Genomic DNA, 17844 nt, shown 5'->3' on the forward strand with positions numbered 1-17844 from the left:
AAGGAAATCATCAACAAGATGAAATGGCAATTTATGGAACAGCAGAACATATTTGCAAACCATGTATCATCTAATAAGGGATTAATATGGGCAAAAGCCTAAACATTTTTCCAACAAAGATATACAAATAACTAACAGGTACATTAAAAGGTGCTCAGCATCAGTAATCATCAGAGAAATGCAAATCAAAACCACAATGAGATACCACTTCACACATGTTAGAATGTCTACTGTCAAAGAGACAAGAGATAAGACATGTTGGCAAGGATATGGAGAAAAGAGAACACTTTCATCTGTTGGTGGGAATGTAAACTGTACCTCCACTTTGGAAAACAGTATGGAGGCTCCTCATAAATAGAACTATAATACAATCCAGAAATTAATTATATATATGGAGGAACCTCTATATATACTAATAGTATTACTTATTATATATATATATATATATATAATTATATATATGTATAAAATTATATATATTTACATATAATACTACGCAGCCATTAGAAACAAGGAAATCTTGCCTTTGCAACATGGATGGGCCTTGAAGGCATTATGCTAAGTGAAACTAATCAGACAAAGAAAGACAAACACTGTATGACTTCACTTATTTGTGGAATCTAAATATGCCAAACTCACAGAAACAGAGTATAATGAATGCTGTTTATGAGGGTCGAGAGTTGGGAGAAATGAGGAGGTGTTGGGCAAAAGAAACAGAACTTCAGTTTCAAGATGAATAAGTGAAAATTCTGAGGAAAAATTGTATAACTAATGACTATAGTTGACAATAGTGCATTGCTGAAGATCATGTTATATTTGGAGGTAATATAATGTATAAATATAAGGTTGTTAGAAAAAATATTTGATTTAGATTTTTTTAATGTTTATTTATTTTTGAGAGAGAGAGAGAGAGAGAGAGAGAGACAGAGTGCGAGCGGGGAGGAATAGAGAAAGAGGGAGACACAGAATTTGAAGCGGGCTCCAGGCTCTGAGCTGTCAGCACAGAGTCTGACACACGCTCAAACTCACGAGGCATTAGATCATGACCTGAGCCATCCAGCTTCAGCCTCTAGATTTTTTTTTAATCATAAAATTAGATCAGTATATTCCCCAACAAAGGATTTAGTAAATGATAGGGAATCTACAGATAGTACCCAAATAGAAATCTTGCAAAAAAGAAGAGCATAAGAGAGGCACTTGGGTGGCTCAGTCAGTTAGTGTCTGACTCTTATTTAAGCTCAGGTCATGATCTTACAGTTGAGCGTCACGTCAGGATTTGAGCTGACGGTGCAGAGTCGGCTAGGGATTTCTCTCTCTCTGCCCCTCCCCACCTCATACATGTGCTCTTCCCCTCTTTCAAAAAAAAAAAGAAGAAAAAAAAGAGCATAAGAATAGAAGTAATCTTAGTAGTAATGGAGATAGAGTAAGCTGGTTTCCCATCTTAGACCAGCAGAAAAAGCAAGAATCAAATATATGATTCAAACATTAACTTTTACAAAACATTCTGTTTATCAGATCTGGGATATAATCTGGAAACTAGGTCTGAGACACTGAGTAAAGAGTATATATTGGAAATTGACCACGAGATCAAGATGAGATGAGTAACAAGGGTGATAACACAACATCCAAAACCATGCGACTAAGTACTTCATATTTTCTCTTCATAAATTATTTTTCCATACAATAGTGATTCTCAAAATTCACTGTGCCTAAGAAGCATCTGTGATACTTCATAAAAATGCAAATTTCTGGGCATCCTCTATAGAAATTCTAATTCAGTAGGTCTGGAGTAGACTCCACGATTTATTCTAAAATAACATTAAAGGATTTTTTTCATACAGGTTGTTTCTGAAGCTTCCTTTGAGAAACATTTAGAAACTGGGGCATGCCTAAGCCTTAAATTATTTAGTCTCAGAGTTGGGCAGAAGAATGGAGCTTAAAAAGAAAGTGACAGAAACCAGGAGGAATTTGAAGAAAAGGAAACACTACCAACAAATCATCTTTAGTTCTCAGTATTGCTCAAAGACAAAAACACACATGTGACAACAGTTGGTCTCATAAAGTTAAACTTTTACATTTTTGTCACTGAACATTTGAAAGAGATTGCTATATATTAGTGTACTTCTATCTGAAAATACTCTTGAAAAACAAATAATTAATATTTCACTATTTAGAGAAAACTTGTAGCTGACACAATGTTCAGCTCTTCTATTTAGCTTATTACTATTAACTATTGTTATTATCTTCATTGAATAGAAGAGAGGTAGAGAAGTTTTAAGTCACTTTGCCAAGATTACATAGCTATTAAACATTAATACCTGAATGTCTACTAAATACTCTGTTTCCAAAGCACAAGCTTTTATACTACAAAAAAACAACAGAAAAAGAGAATGAATTAAACTTAAAAAGCTTCATGAACATTTTGTATTTAAAGAGGAAAAAAATGGATGAATTAACTAACACATGAAACGTACTTGTTGAAGGGTACCTGGGTGGCTCGATCGGTTAAGCGTCTGACCCTTGATTTCCACTCAGGTCATGATCTCATGGTTCATGAGATCTAGCCCTGCATCAGAATCTGTGTTGACAGTATGGAGCCTGCTTGGGATTTCCTTTCTCCCTCTTTCTCTGCCCCTGCTCCACTCATTCATTCTCTCTCTCTCTCTCTCTCTCTCTCAAAATAAATAAATAAACATTAAAAAAAGTACTCGTTGAGTATAAGTAAATGTTATGTTTTACTTTAAGGATAATGCTGTAATTATTTACTTTAAAAGTCAGTGAAAAGATAACAGAAAAATAATGGAACATATTAATTTAAAACTAAGAATGAAGTAAGAGTGTTAACAGTTGTTTATCAGTAACAATACAAAAAAAAAAAGAGACACATAGTTCTAAACTACTTATTGACACTATACAGATTATTTTCCTCTTCTCTAAGCATCATTACCTAAAATTATACATACACCAAATTACATAGAAGAAAAACGTCAAAGGACAAAACAATTTTGTTATGAAAACATGTATCTTTTACAACTGTTTTATACAAAATCTACATGCAAAATGAGCTCTCTAGGTCAACCATATTTGTCAAGTATTTTTCCTGATATGAGAGGCAGGTGCTGCCAATTTTTCACTCAGTACAATAATCAAATATAATATAAAGGAAATTAACATAATCAATAGAAAAATATAAAATTGCTATATAATCACCAATCAGGCAGCATCCTCCGAGACTTAGTAATCACAACCAGATGCATAATTCACTGAGATAATTAGGAAACACAGTTTAAATATTGTAAAGACAGAGTTTTTATTCTAAGAATTCATGAGACTCAGAGGCTCAAACGAAATGAGAGAAATTTGCGACTGTCCATATTTGTACTAGTGGACAGAGTAGCCACAGGTGGTAAACCAGATGATTACACATAAACACTGTCTGACATTTTGAAAAAAAAGGGAAAATGCATCAATAATTAGAAGCACTATAGGTGAGTAGCTCTATGCCAAACTAACAGTAGGGTTGGTTAGTACAAAGCTAATTGCTGCTAGTAGTATACAACATCATGCTAGACTGGGGATTGCACAGCAGCAAATTGAAGATTGGAAAAGATGCCAGTTTTGCAGTTCTTTCTTACTTTACTTCCTAAACATAACAAATATAAAACGAAGAAAAGTCATTCACTTGTGAATGACTGATAGAGAGCCAAGTATTGAAATTACTTAATTTTTACAACAAAAAGAAGCTAGGTAACAATCTAATTCTTTCTGCCCATTTTCAGATTGTGAAAAGTTCCAGTATTGTCTCTCACTATGGGTTAGAAAGTCTGGAAACCACACTTCTGAGATCTGATCTCAGTTCTCCTGACAGTCTCTAATTTCCTGACAGTAAGTTCAATGTTCCTTTGTTTCCATGTAATGTTATTGTCATTGATGTTCTTATCTAAATTTTACCCCGGATTTATTCATCTAACAAATATGTTTGAGCTTGACTCCTGATATAGTTTAGCTCAAAATGTATCATATCTTTATTTACCTGAGTCACCATTAGGACTCAAGTGTGTCAGATTATCCATCACCATGCACTATGGGGTTACTTACTTTTTTGCTTCTCTGCACAAACTCTAATCAGAATCTATCTCTCAACCTGTTCCTGTTTACATAGATTTGCTCACATTTTCGTCCATTTGAAACTGAGGTTCATGTATTGGAACATCCACTCTTTATCCTTAACAACTTCTCTCAATGTTTTCTTCCTACTTTTGGCCTGAGGAAAATCTAGTTCTTTCTGACAATATTGTTTCTCTTAATGTGAGCCTTTTAATTTTCTGCTTTAAGTCATGTGCTCTACATAGGAGGTTAGTTGGCTTTCTCATTCCCCATTTCTGTATAAAATTAATCTCTTATGATTATAGCATGTTGAGGAGGGATTCACAGAAATAAAACTGGAAAACAAAGTTACTAATAAATATGTTACTCCAAAGGAATCTTTCTTTTGACTTTAAAAATCTATATTTTCAAGATATTACTTCTGAGTGACAGATGTTGAAGAAACAGATATGGAAGGGTAGAAGAACATTTAAATAGGTGGTAGAGAAACAAGAAATAAACTTTTGTGTGATTTCTTGGAAGTCAGTTCGTATGTCTAATGAAATTGTATCTCTACAAAGAAGTTTAAAAATAGAATATTAGTAAATATGTTGGTTATTATGGTTTATTATTATTATTATTATTATTATTATTATTATTATTCAGTCATCACACAAAAAAGGAAAAGCAAGAAATTGCTGATTTACAAATAGAAGAGAAGGAAAGTTGAGAAAAATGTCCAGGAATTTGGGAACTTACAGCATTGGAAGAGGTAACTACATCTTCATCACCAAAGGAAAAGATGAAACTGAAAAGCCATTTGAGCAATCACTTAGGATTATAACTCACTGTAGAAAAATGTAAATGAACATAACTCCTATGGTGAAATTATCTGAATTAAATAAGGTGTTCCTAAATAGGTGTCTGCAAAGTCAAAACTTTCAATTGAACAACATTGCTCAGGAAAAGGCAACTCCAGAGATGGTTGTCTCACCAAATCCTGATCATCTCCATGTACCCACAATTAAATTGAGAAAGTTATGGGATAAGAAAGCAAAAACAGAGTAAAAGAACAATAAAAAAACATATATATATGTGTGTGTATATAGGTACGTATATATATGTATACATATGCATATGTATGTATATATATGTACATATATATACGTATACATATATATACATACATATATATACATAGTAGAGGGTGGGATCAAATTCCTCACTGTTCAAAGAGGAGGTTATAAAAACAAGCAAATGGAAACACCTAGAATAAGACATGTCATGCTACATAAAATTTGGAAACCTCAGCATGAACTCATACTTAGCTCAAAGTACAGATATATGGATAGATAAGTTAGAATACACAAATCTATTTCCCAACTCTACCCACTAAAGAATCTAAAAACACTGACACCTCAAAAACAATAATACGCTGAATTCCAAGATTTGGGTTATTAATGACATTCTTCAATAAAAGAAATATAGACTCCTTGGAAAAATGGCTGAATCTTGTGTTAAGGTAAGAGGTATAAAAGATGAGCTTGGAGCATCTCATAGTGCCAGAAAGTAAGGAACAGTAACAAAACAAACAAAGACAATACAACAACAATGGAGTTATAACAAAGAGACACAAGAACTGAAAGTGCCAAGCTATAACAACCACAGCAACAAAGAAAATTATATAATATTGAATTACAGCCCCAAATATAAGATATACGCTCTTTAGTCCATACTGACATGAATGAATAATTGAATAAATGAATAAATAAGGAACAGATGATAAATTTCCTGCATAGAAGAATTCCAAAACCTTTTTGAAGATACTACCCTTCCAGGAGGTGACACATAACTCTTATCTCTTAACTATCAAATGAGCAAAGTGACTTTCTTCTAAAAGAGTAATAGTTTTATAGTTGAGTAACCTGACAAACACTACCACAGTGAGGTAATAAAGGTCAATACAGCTGTGATAAGTAATGCTGATAGCATATCCTATACCCTTGATACGAATTGATGAGAATGGCACTTAACCTATGGGGTCTTCATCTACAAAATCCATAGCCACTACATAATCATGAGAAAAAAATTTCAGATCAGCCCAAACTTAAAGACATTCTACAAAATACATAACAGTATTCCTGAAAATGGTCAAGATTATCAAAAGTACGGGGAAGTCTGAGAAACTTCCACAGTCTAAAGAATCCTCAGGAAAAATAACCATTAAATGCAATGTGGTACCCTGGATCATATTCTCAAACATCAAGTAAAAACTTAGATCCAAATAAAATTGGAACTGTAGATAACAATAACACATCGTTATTGGTTCACCATTTATGATAAATGTACCAGAGTAATAATAGGAAAATCTGACCATGTGTATATAGGAACTCTCTGTAATACTTCAACTTGTCTGTAAACCTAAAACTATTTTAAAATTAAAATTTTATTACATTTCAGGAGGAAGAAAGCAAAGCTGGAGGCATCACAATTCTGGATTTCAAGCTATATTATAAAGCTGTAGTCATCAAGATAGTGTGGTACTGGTGCAAAAACAGACAAGTAGAAAATAAAACAGAATATAAAACACAGAAATGGACTCACAACCACATGGCCAACTAATCCTCAACAAAGGACGAAAGAATTTTCAATGGAAAAAAGATAGTCTCTTCAACAAATGGTGTTGGAAGACTGGACAGCAACATGCAAAAGAATTAAACTGGACCACTTTCTTACACTATATACAAAAATAAATTCAAAATGGATGAAGGATCTAAATGTGAGAAAGGAAACCATCAAAATCCTAGAGGAGAACACAGGCAGCAACCTCTTTGACAACACCTGTCTCAACGTCTTACTAGATATATATGTCTCCTGAGGCAAGGGAAACAAAAACAAAAATAAACTGTTCTGACTTCGTCAAGATAAAAATCTTCTGCACAGTGAAGGAAACAATCAATAATTAACTGAAATATAACCAATGGAATGGGAGATGATATTTGCAAATGACATACCTGATGAAGGGTTAATATTCAAAATCTATAAAGGTTTTATCAAACTCAACACCCAAAAACAAATAATCTAGTTAAGAAATGGGCAGAAGCCATTAACAGTCATCTTTCCAAAGAAGACATCCAAATAGATAACAGACACAGGAAAAGATGCTCAACATCATTCATCACCAGGGAAATGCAAATCAAAACCAGAATGAAATATCACCTCACACCTATCAGAATGGCTAGAATTAACAGCTCAGGAAACAACAGATGTTGGTGAGTATGTGAGTACCCTGTTGGTGGGAATGCAAACTTATGAAGCCACTCTGAAAAACAGTATGGACATTCCTTAAACAGTTAAAATAGAACTACCTTAAAACTCAGCAATTGCACTACTAGGTATTTATCCAAAGGATACAAAAATGCTGATTCGGAGAGACACATGCACCTTGATGTTTATAGTAGCACTATAAAAAACAGCCATATTATGGAAAGAGCCCATATGTCCATTGACTGATGAATGAATAAAGAAGAACTGGTGTGTGTGTGTGTGTGTGTGTGTGTGTGTGTGTGTGTGTAATGGAATATTACTCAGCCATCAAAAAGAATGAAATCTTGCCATTTGCAATGATATAGATGGAGCTTGAGTGTGTTGTGCTAAGTGAAATAAGTCAGAGAAAGACAAATACCATGTGATTTCACTCATATATGGAATTTAAAAATGAAACAGATGAAAACAGGAGTAAGGAAAGACACAGACAAACCCTAGGACAGACTGTTAACTATAGAGAACAAATTGACAGTTGCTGGAGGGGAGTGGTAGGGGATGGGTTAAATGGTTGATGGATATGAAGGAGGGCACTGGTGATGAGCAATGGGCATTATATTTAAGTGATGAATCACTAAATTCTACTCCTGTAAAAATGAAGACAGAAGTGTTTGCTAACATGTGTGGAAGCATAAGTTACCATATACTTAACTCTTTGAAACTACACTGTGCATAAACCTTCTTTCAACTAACGTCTTCTTTCATTAAGATAGAAGTATTGGTTAAACTTATGAGTAGAAGCCTATGGAAAGAGCCATATGCTTAACTCATTGCAAATATAGTGCCTATAAACCTTAAAAAAAAAGTTTTCAAGAAGGAAAACTATATAGTCTGAAAATAACAAAAACATTTTGTACCAGATTCCTATAAGTTGTTTATGGAATGGATTTGGCTGGCAACAATATTTTTCTCTCTCCTTAAAATTTTAACTTAAAATTATATCCTGCTGGGTAGACTTTAATAGGAACTCAAAAACACTAATTCAGATTTATAAAAGACACTATTCAGAAAAGACACTCTGTGAAGTGAGTCAATGAAGTAAAGTTATCAAATACACTGAATGGTTTTAAGGGCTCTTCCTTTTCTTCTCCAGAAAACATTTACAATCCTGATTAGAAGTTAACAGAGAAGGTTAAATAACTGCCTTTACAATAACAGCTTTGAAAAAAATCATTTGTATAGTAAGGACAACTATCTTGATATTGTACATAAATAATACACTTCTCTTAATGTTATGTACATATTTATGATAAAGCTATTTGTTTTACTCTTGCTTTAAATTAGTCTACTTAAAAAAATGTTATTACACGTAAAAAAAAAAGCAAAACAAAAATAACCACTTAAATGGAAAAACATAGAACTTATAGAAATTCCAGTTTCCATTCTACAACAAATAGGTAAATAAACAGGATTTTTAAAACAGCTATTTTTTTTTACCAACCCAAACTAAATTGAGTAAAATTGAAAACAAAAAGAAGCAGGTTTGCTCTCTGTATTGTTATTCATCTCTTAAAACTCTACTAGTTTGCATTCAGCATGTGAAAACCCCACAGTAGTAAAGAGATCTCATATCAGTAACAAATCAATACATTTTAAATTATGCTGTAGTTGCCAAATTTAGAGGGCAATGAGATAGTCTGCATTTTTAAAATTATAGTTAGTCTGAAATAACTATAATACTTTGGGGGTGTCTTTGTTTCCAATGGAATGTTTTAATGATGAATAAATATTAATAGAAAATAAATCTAGAAAACAGAGATGTCAATATAACCTTCAACATAGGAGAAGCTTTTCCAACTCTTACTATTTATCTGAAATCTTCTAGGGGAAAGATTTTCAGGTAGATCAATAAAATATAGGCTATCATTATTTATAATGTCTCAATGCTACCACCTCTAAAATTATTCACAAAATTGTGAAAATAACTACTAGATACCTACTGTGCTCCCGGTTAGTGAGGAGGTTAAGGAGCTGTCCACTGAAGAAATGCAGAGAATAGAAAACATGAATCAACAGCTTTGTATGATGATTTTTAGAAAAGAGTGATCCATAATTAACTGTAGTAGGTATTATATAACGTATTCACACAACTTACCATATCTCCTGACCCTGGACAAACATTTTTGGGGTCATTTAAAACTCAGAAGACAGATGAAGGTAAAGACTATGTATTTTCTATTTATTTTAATTTGTATACATCTCATTAGCCACATACCATACCAAAACAAACAAACAAACCAACATCTGGCTATGCAGTGTTCAGAATAATGAGATTCCTGGAGAGAAGAATACCTTGTATATTTTTGCTGAGCCTACTAATTCAGGCCAGCCTCCAATAGCTGCTAGTTCAGCACTATTCCACTCTTTATAATAAGAAACATGTAAAGCAGCCTTCACTATACATCTTTTCCTTGGGCAAAAGAAAACAAATGGTTAGAATGTCCTTGAGAATTATACTCTTCCCTGTACATAGGATTGTTTCTTAGTCAAGGGGTACTGATTTTGTAACAATAGCATTGACAATATTAACAATAAACAATATATATTGCATAATATGTCTCAGGCTCATTTAATGCTCACAACAACTTGATAAGGCACATGTGATTTTTATTTTTCTATTTACAAAGAGGAAACTGATGCATAGAGTTTAAAGTAACTTATCCACAGTCGCTCACTATAAAGTAGTTGGCCAAGGGGCACCTAGGTGGCTCAGTTGGTTAAGTGTCCAACTTCAGCTCGGGTCATGATCTCATGGTTTATGGGTTCAAGCCCTGTGTCAGGCTCTGTGCTACCATGTATCTCTCTGTCCCTCTCCCACTCATACTCTGTCTCTGTCTCTGTCTCTCAAAAATAAACAAACATTAAAAAAAAATTATAGAAAGTGGTTGGCAAAGTATTCAAATTCAGTTGGCCTGATTCAAGAATGCATGCTCTTAGCCCTCATAACATAATCTCTCCCCACATTAACAAAATCTTAAATACTTTATTTTGTTATTTATGGATAGTGTGGTTGTATTTCTGGCAAATAAAAGACTTCTAGTGCCTGTGGAGTTCAAACAAATTGAGCCAAACAATAAACCCAAGTGTTAATACTCTGAGATCAATTTAGTGTAAAATTTTTATCATCTTCAAGACTAATGCAGCACCAAGAAGACAGAACATCTGGAAAATGAAGCTGAGTGTAGGTCAGGCACAAGAGATTGAATTTTGCTAACTCTGAAAGAAATTCAGATGATTTCAAACCAGTATCATATGACTCAGTATGGACATATTTCAAAGCTCTGCCATACAATAGTGAAACACTATATCATGTAAATGGGACACACGAAAAATTTAACATAATGTAAACATCATCATATGTGTTTTGTGCCCTTTTCTGGTCCTCCACCTTGTACACACTAGTACTTCTTTCTTCAGTGACAAAGTACTTTGTGTATGCTCTATTTTTCCTATACTTTTTAAATATTTATATCAAGTACACAATATACAACAAAGGCTTGAAAGTGGAATTTTCGTTATCAACTATTCAGAGAGGAGAGAGGTTCAGCTGTCTTTCCGTTAAAATACAATTTTATTCCCTAGGTTTGCTGGAAATCACAAATGACTGGCCAGGCTGAAATATCTATACTTCATCTCTGGTAAGAAGCATATACTGGTCATGATTAAATGAAGACCTCTTAGTCTTCTCTCATCCCCATTTCATCTAGAGTGTATTAGCAGATGACCAAATTGTGAGCTATCTCCAACTCATAAACTGAGTTGAATTTAAGCTAGACAGCTTCAAGGCTCCCTTTAGTTTGATGAGCCTTTAGAAAAGTGTTTTCTGTTTGTTTTTGTTCTTAAGGATTCTAGTCCCCAAACCATGTTTCCTTAAAGCATTTACCTTAGAAAATTTGCAATTGTAAATTATTTCCCTGCCCCTTTATGATGTAAATCTCTCAACCACAGAAACACCTTTGTCAAGGACCTATAAGCTATCTGTTTTCAGTGCAATCACTGAGGAAAAAAGGGGATTAATCTTCCAGTCTCTATGCAAATTAGCAAACACATGTCTAATATTCTTTATCACTACAGCCCTTAAAAATTCTATTCCCTTTTGTTTCACTGGAGTTTAATTCAGTCTCTCTCCACTCTTGCAGTAGGCTTCGATAAAATCTTCCTTGCCTGTTCAACTTGTCTGGTGCAATTTTTCTTTGACAGATTTTGTTACCAACGCATAGTATTTGGATAATTGATTTATAGATAACTTAATCTGAACAGAAGTCCCACAAGATCACTCTACCTTTCTTGGCAAATAATGCTTTAAAATCTTTAATGAGTGTTGCCTAATTCTAAACCATTTAAAATCTATTTTTAAAGTTTATTTATTTATTTTGAGAAAGAGCACTGAGTAGAGAGGCAAGCAGACTCCGTACTCTCAGCACAGAGGCTGACACTGGGCTTGATTTCAGGAACCCACTCTCAGCACAGAGGCTGCTGACACTGGGCTTGATTTCAGGAACCCACTCTCAGCACAGAGGCTGACACTGGGCTTGATTTCAGGAACCCACTCTCAGCACAGAGGCTGCTGACACTGGGCTTGATTTCAGGAACCCACTCTCAGCACAGAGGCTGACACTGGGCTTGATTTCAGGAACCGTGCGATAATGATTTGAGCCAAACTCAAGAGTCGGACACTTAACCAACTGAGCCACACAGGTGCCCCTAAAATCTATTTTTAATGACCATTTTGAACATGATTGTGTTTTTATTGTTGCTATTGTTTTTCTCTTTACATATTCACCACATAGCTATCATACATACACAAAAGGAGAATATAGAAAAGCTCTTAAAAGCTCATTATTATTTCTTTCCTTATATTAGTTGTCAGGGGTAAGATTGGGAGGTACAGACTACATTCCTTATATAGGAAGTTACACATTCAGCCCCAAGCAATACAAAACAAAACAAAAAAACAACTGTGTTGAATTCTTTTAACCAGTAGAATCTTTTGTTAGTTAAGTCCAGAGATAAGCCTTGTAAGACTACTGACTACTCAAAGATGTGATTAAACACGTCCTCCTCCTGTTTTCCTTCCCCACTGATCTGGCATATGTTTTTTTGTTCTCTTGGCCATGACAGACTGCTGCCAATTCAGTCATTATATCCCATTCAAAAGACAGAAGTGGAAGGGCCGCAGCATTAAATGTTGAAGGGTTGAAGAAGTCTTTCCTGTAAGTTTCTACTTTTAATGAACTTTCCTGGAAATTGATAGTGACTTCAGCTTACATCTTATTAGTGAGAATTAGGTCATGAGATAAGCCCCAACTAGAAGAAATTCTAAGTGAGTCTATGTATTCAAGATCTATGGTAGATGAAGTCAAGAGAGAAACAGACTATGAACAATTTTAGCATAGTCAATCCACAAAATCTGCTTTATGCTTTTATTTATATTTTATCAACATTTTGCAATATAATTTACATTAAAATTGCACCACTGTAAATATATATTTTGAGTCATTTTCACAAATTTATGTACTCTTGGAACCACTACCCAGTAAAGATAGAGAATATTTCCAACATCACAGAAGGTTTCCTCATGCTCCAATGCAGAAAATCCCTCCAATTTTTAACTCCTGTCTACAAAACTGATTTGACTTCTGTAATTATAGATTATTTTTTCTTGTTCTAGAAACTCAAATGCATAGAATCACAGAATACACACTCTTTTGTGTCTCACTATTTTACTATGATTATTTTGAGAGTCCTCCAGGAAGTTAGCTATATCAGTAGTTCATTACTTTTTATTGCTAAGCAGTACCCTTTTGAAATAAACATCACAATCTGTTTATTATTCACTCATAGAAGGATACATTTTCAGCAATGAGGAATCATGGGTCATTTTCAGCATTGAGGAATCATGAGTAAATTTGCTATATTCATATACAAGTTTCTTTGGTAAATTCCTGGTAACTGAAATTTCTACATTATAAGTTAAGGGCATGTTTAATTTTATAAATAATTCCAGCCTGTTTCCACACTGGTTGCACCATTTATTCTCTCCTACACAGTGCACATAAAGTACAATTGTTCCACACGATGTGGGAAACAAAGGCAGAAGAAAAAAATTAAATTTCCTTACAGTTTACAGTCCATTGACAAGTCCTTGATACAACAAGAGTGATATTCCTCTAGGAACTCTGTTGCCTCAATGATGACACTTTGCTAAGGGCAAAAGGCAATCTTAGCTTAACATTATCCTGACCTCCAGGATCCTGGAAGTCTACTTTAACACATAAAAAAGTTCCTTTGGAAACTTCCTCTACCTCAATCCCCCAAATGTATGTTAGCAATCATCCTCCAAGCATATGGACTACTGACTTACATCTGAAGAGTCTCATGACTGAGTTTTTACTAAAAAGTAATACATGCCCTTTTCCTAACAATAGCTGGCCCCGTCAGGATCCTGGAAACCTTGTTTCCACAAAACGGTGGAGACTTGTGCTATTCCTAACCTCTTCCCAACTTGAAAGTATATAATTAGCCACTCCTCAAAACCCCAGTGCAGCTCTTTCTGCTCAGAGGTCCTGTCCTCATGCTTTAATAAAGCCACCTTTCTTCACCAAAAAGGTTTCAAGAATTCTTTCTTGGCCATTGCCTCTGAACACCAACATTTTCTACATCACACACCCTAGTCAGTTGTTGCTATTTCAAGCTTTGAAATTGCAGCCATTATTTTTTAAACTTTTTTTTTTAATGTTTATCTATCTTAGAGAGACAGTGCTTGAGCAGGGGAGGGGCAGAGAGAGAGAGAGAGAGAGAGAGAGACAGAATCCGAAGAGGCTCCTGGCTCCAGGCTCTGAGCTGGACACAGCACAGAGCCTGATGCAGGGCTCAAATCCATGAGCCGTAAGATCATGACCTGAGCCAAAGTCAGATGCTTAACTGAATGAACCACCCAGGCACCCCAAATGTAGCCATTTTAGAACCTATGTGATGGTATCTCGTGATTTTAATGTTTGTTTCTCTAATGACTAATGTTATTGAACATCTTTTTCTGAAGAATATTTTTTACTGTACATATATCTAAATTTTATTCAACACCTCTATTTTATTTATTTTTATTTTACTATACATTCTTTATTCAATTATGTTGGAGCATATATTTAAAATCAACTGAATATATTTGGGCCCATTTCTGGCTTCTCAATTCTATTCCATTTCTATATGTCTCTCTGTACCAGTAGATTATATTCTAATTATTTTAGCTTTAGAAATAATTTTAACATCATTTAGTCTAAGGCCTCACACTTTGCTATTTTTTATTGAAAAATAAAAAGTCTTGACTATTCAAGCTTTTTATTTCTCCTTCCCCCCAAATCCAGCTGAGATTCTGAATGAGACAGTGTTGTATCTATACATCAATATCTAATAGGCTTCTAAATATTTTTTGATATGTATTTTGATATATATATATCATATATATATATATATATATATATTTCTCCGTTTATTTAAATATTTTTAAATTTTCTTCAGCAATATTAAGATATTTTTATTGAAAGGGGCTTAAACTGATTGTGCTAAATTTATTCTTGAGTATTTTAGTGTAATTGTGAATTCTAACTTTTTAATCTATGTTTCCAACTGTTTGTTTCCAGTTTATAGAAACATATTTTCTCTATACGAACGTTACATCTCTGACTTGACTGAATTTCATTGTTTTGCTAATAATTTATTCTTTACCATCTTTATGGCATTTATTTTATTTTATTACCTTGTTTTGCTGGCCAAATATACTGTATAATATGAGCATAAGTGGTAAGAGCAGATCTTCTTTCTTTCTTTGAATCTTAGAAAGAAAACATTTAGACTTTCACTATTTTATATGACACTAGCTATAACATTTTTGTTGATACATTCTGTCAGATTATGTAAAAGACCTTCTAGGGGCTCCTGGATGGCTCAGTTGGTTGAGTCTGACTCTTGATTTTGGCCCAGGTCATGATCTTGTGGTTTGGTTCGTGAGATTGAGCCCCAAGTCACAGAGACTGTTGGGATCCTCTCTCCCTCTCTCTCTCTGCCCCTTCCCTGCAAGCACATACACAAGCATGTGCTTGCTCTAAATAAATAAATAAATAAATAAATAAATAAATAAACAAATAAATGTATGTATGTATGTATGTATGTATGTATTTTTTTAAGAGAAAAAGCCATCTGTTCCTAATTAATACAGAATTTTTATCACAAATGCTTATAGAATTATATCAAATGCTTTCCCTTTTGATTGAGATGATCATATGATTCTTTCCTTCATCTTATCAATGTGAACTCTTTCGTATATCTTGTAAGTGTGAATTCTATTATTTCTTTAAAAGGCTAACACAAATTTTCATTCCTGAAAGAAACTCCACCTTTTCATGATGCATTATTCCTTTTGTAACATATTATTTGTTATGATAATATTTTGTGCAGAATTTTTGTGTCTGTATCTTTATTCTTCTGCTGTCATCATGCTCTGGCATGAATATTACACTAACCTTATGTTTTTATATATATTTTTTCTTACGTTGTTATCTTAAGTGTGTTCTGTCATCCTTTGCTTCTGGTCTGCCTTGTGTTGAAACAGTTTAAAATTAGTGTCAATGCTTTATTTTTTAAATAAGAAGAAAATATTTTGCAGATTTTCAAAACTTTGATATTACATTAGTCATGTTTTGCTTGAGCAAAAAAAAATTAAAAATTGAGAAGCACTGTTTTTTTCCAAAAGAAGTCTAGAACACTGGTATGTATGTCGTTTTCCAAGATTTTAACATTACATTTATTTATTTACTTACTTAAGTTTTTATTTAAAGACACTAATTTTGGAAAGCTGCTTCAAGACAAGAATTTAGGAGCAGAGGATCTTTTACCTTTCTTTTTAAAGCTGGAGACAGTGTTATAAGATAAAGATGTTTCTAAAACTCAATTAAATCATATAATGCATAACCAAACTAAACATAAGAGATTCACAATGGGAGTCAGCATCATCTTTGCCAAGGACAAGACTTTCCTCAACTGACTAATCACTAGCAGGGACTGGTTATTTCCTCTTCCAAGGTACTTAAATTGGCATGGTTCAGTCATGACTGTAGGACACTAAGGAGCTATACTTCCCTTCCCTGATAACCTTAGGATATCCTTCAAAACTTTATAAATAATAATTTGTATTTTTTTCTTTTTGCCATAATTTGTCCATAACTCTGAATAGTTTTAGCTCATATGTTTTCGAGGCAATATTTCCAAGGGGTGTGTGTACGTGTGTGTGTGATGTGTTCCTTTTGTTCATTTTTTTTAACGTCAGTTTTAGTCCACCTGAGGCCAACAGAAGGCTCTGTATTTGAGCTGTGCTGGGGACACTGGCTAATTAGCCATCAGGAAGCCTTTTGGATGGTGAGCAGTCTAAGGACAGGAACAGTGAACCTGCATTCTTGTAGCTGCTCCATGTGAGTTCGTTAAGGCTCATGCTGTCAGAATCTGGCACTATGAGAGGTCATTCTGTCAGAAGTGATACCTAGAAGACTTGAGGGTCAGACACCAGGCTCCAGAAGTGACCTGGTTCAAGGTGCACCCTACCAGTTGATTAACTGTTCAGATTGCTATCAGGATTCTTGGATATCAGTTATGATGATCACTAGGGCCGGTTCCTGGGTCACTATGACAGAAAACTGTCAAAATCAGTGAAGATAAGAAAATAATTTCATTCTGTTGAAAAAGAAAAAAAGACCATAAAAATATGTCAGATTTTACCTTCAAATAATCCAGATTGGGGGTGAGTAGATAAACAACTCAAATAAGAATGATTTAAAATTTAAAGTTAATTAAATCTCTGCATTAAAAATAATCAGAAACTTTCATTCCCACTGGATGGAACATTTTATTTTCAAACTTGTTCCCAATGTTGTGAGGTTAAAATTAGCCACATAGCTAAAATATCTGACAAGCAAATGGCTAATCTTCTTAAATTGGTATTATAAATGTGTTAAAGAAAACTGGGAAAAATCCCAGAGAAAATTCTAAAATCTTCCAACAGTTAGCTGTATACTGAATAATGTTTAATTGTGTCTAGTTGTTTTTATATTATTTTAATTATTCAGATGTCTCTGTCATTGATAACTCCTAGAGATGTGACCTCTAATGAAAAGTACCTCTTAACAAATAAAATTAAATCAATAAAAAAAGGTCCAATGCTATTGAAATAAATCTACTAATGGTGTTTCTGATATTCCTTCCAGTTAGACAACAGTCCCTAAGACCAATTTTGTTCATAAGCACACCCAGTGACATTCACAAACAAAAATCAATGTGGCCCATTTAGTAAAAACAGTAAGATGTGTTTCATAAAATTAAATAAAAAGACTAATGAATATACAGTGACATCAAGATCTAATTGATTTACTCATACAGAGTTCATTT

This window comes from Panthera onca, chromosome A1 (genome assembly GCF_046562875.1).
Source record: "Panthera onca isolate mPanOnc1 chromosome A1, mPanOnc1 haplotype 2, whole genome shotgun sequence".
In the NCBI taxonomy this organism is placed as follows: Eukaryota; Metazoa; Chordata; class Mammalia; order Carnivora; family Felidae; genus Panthera; species Panthera onca.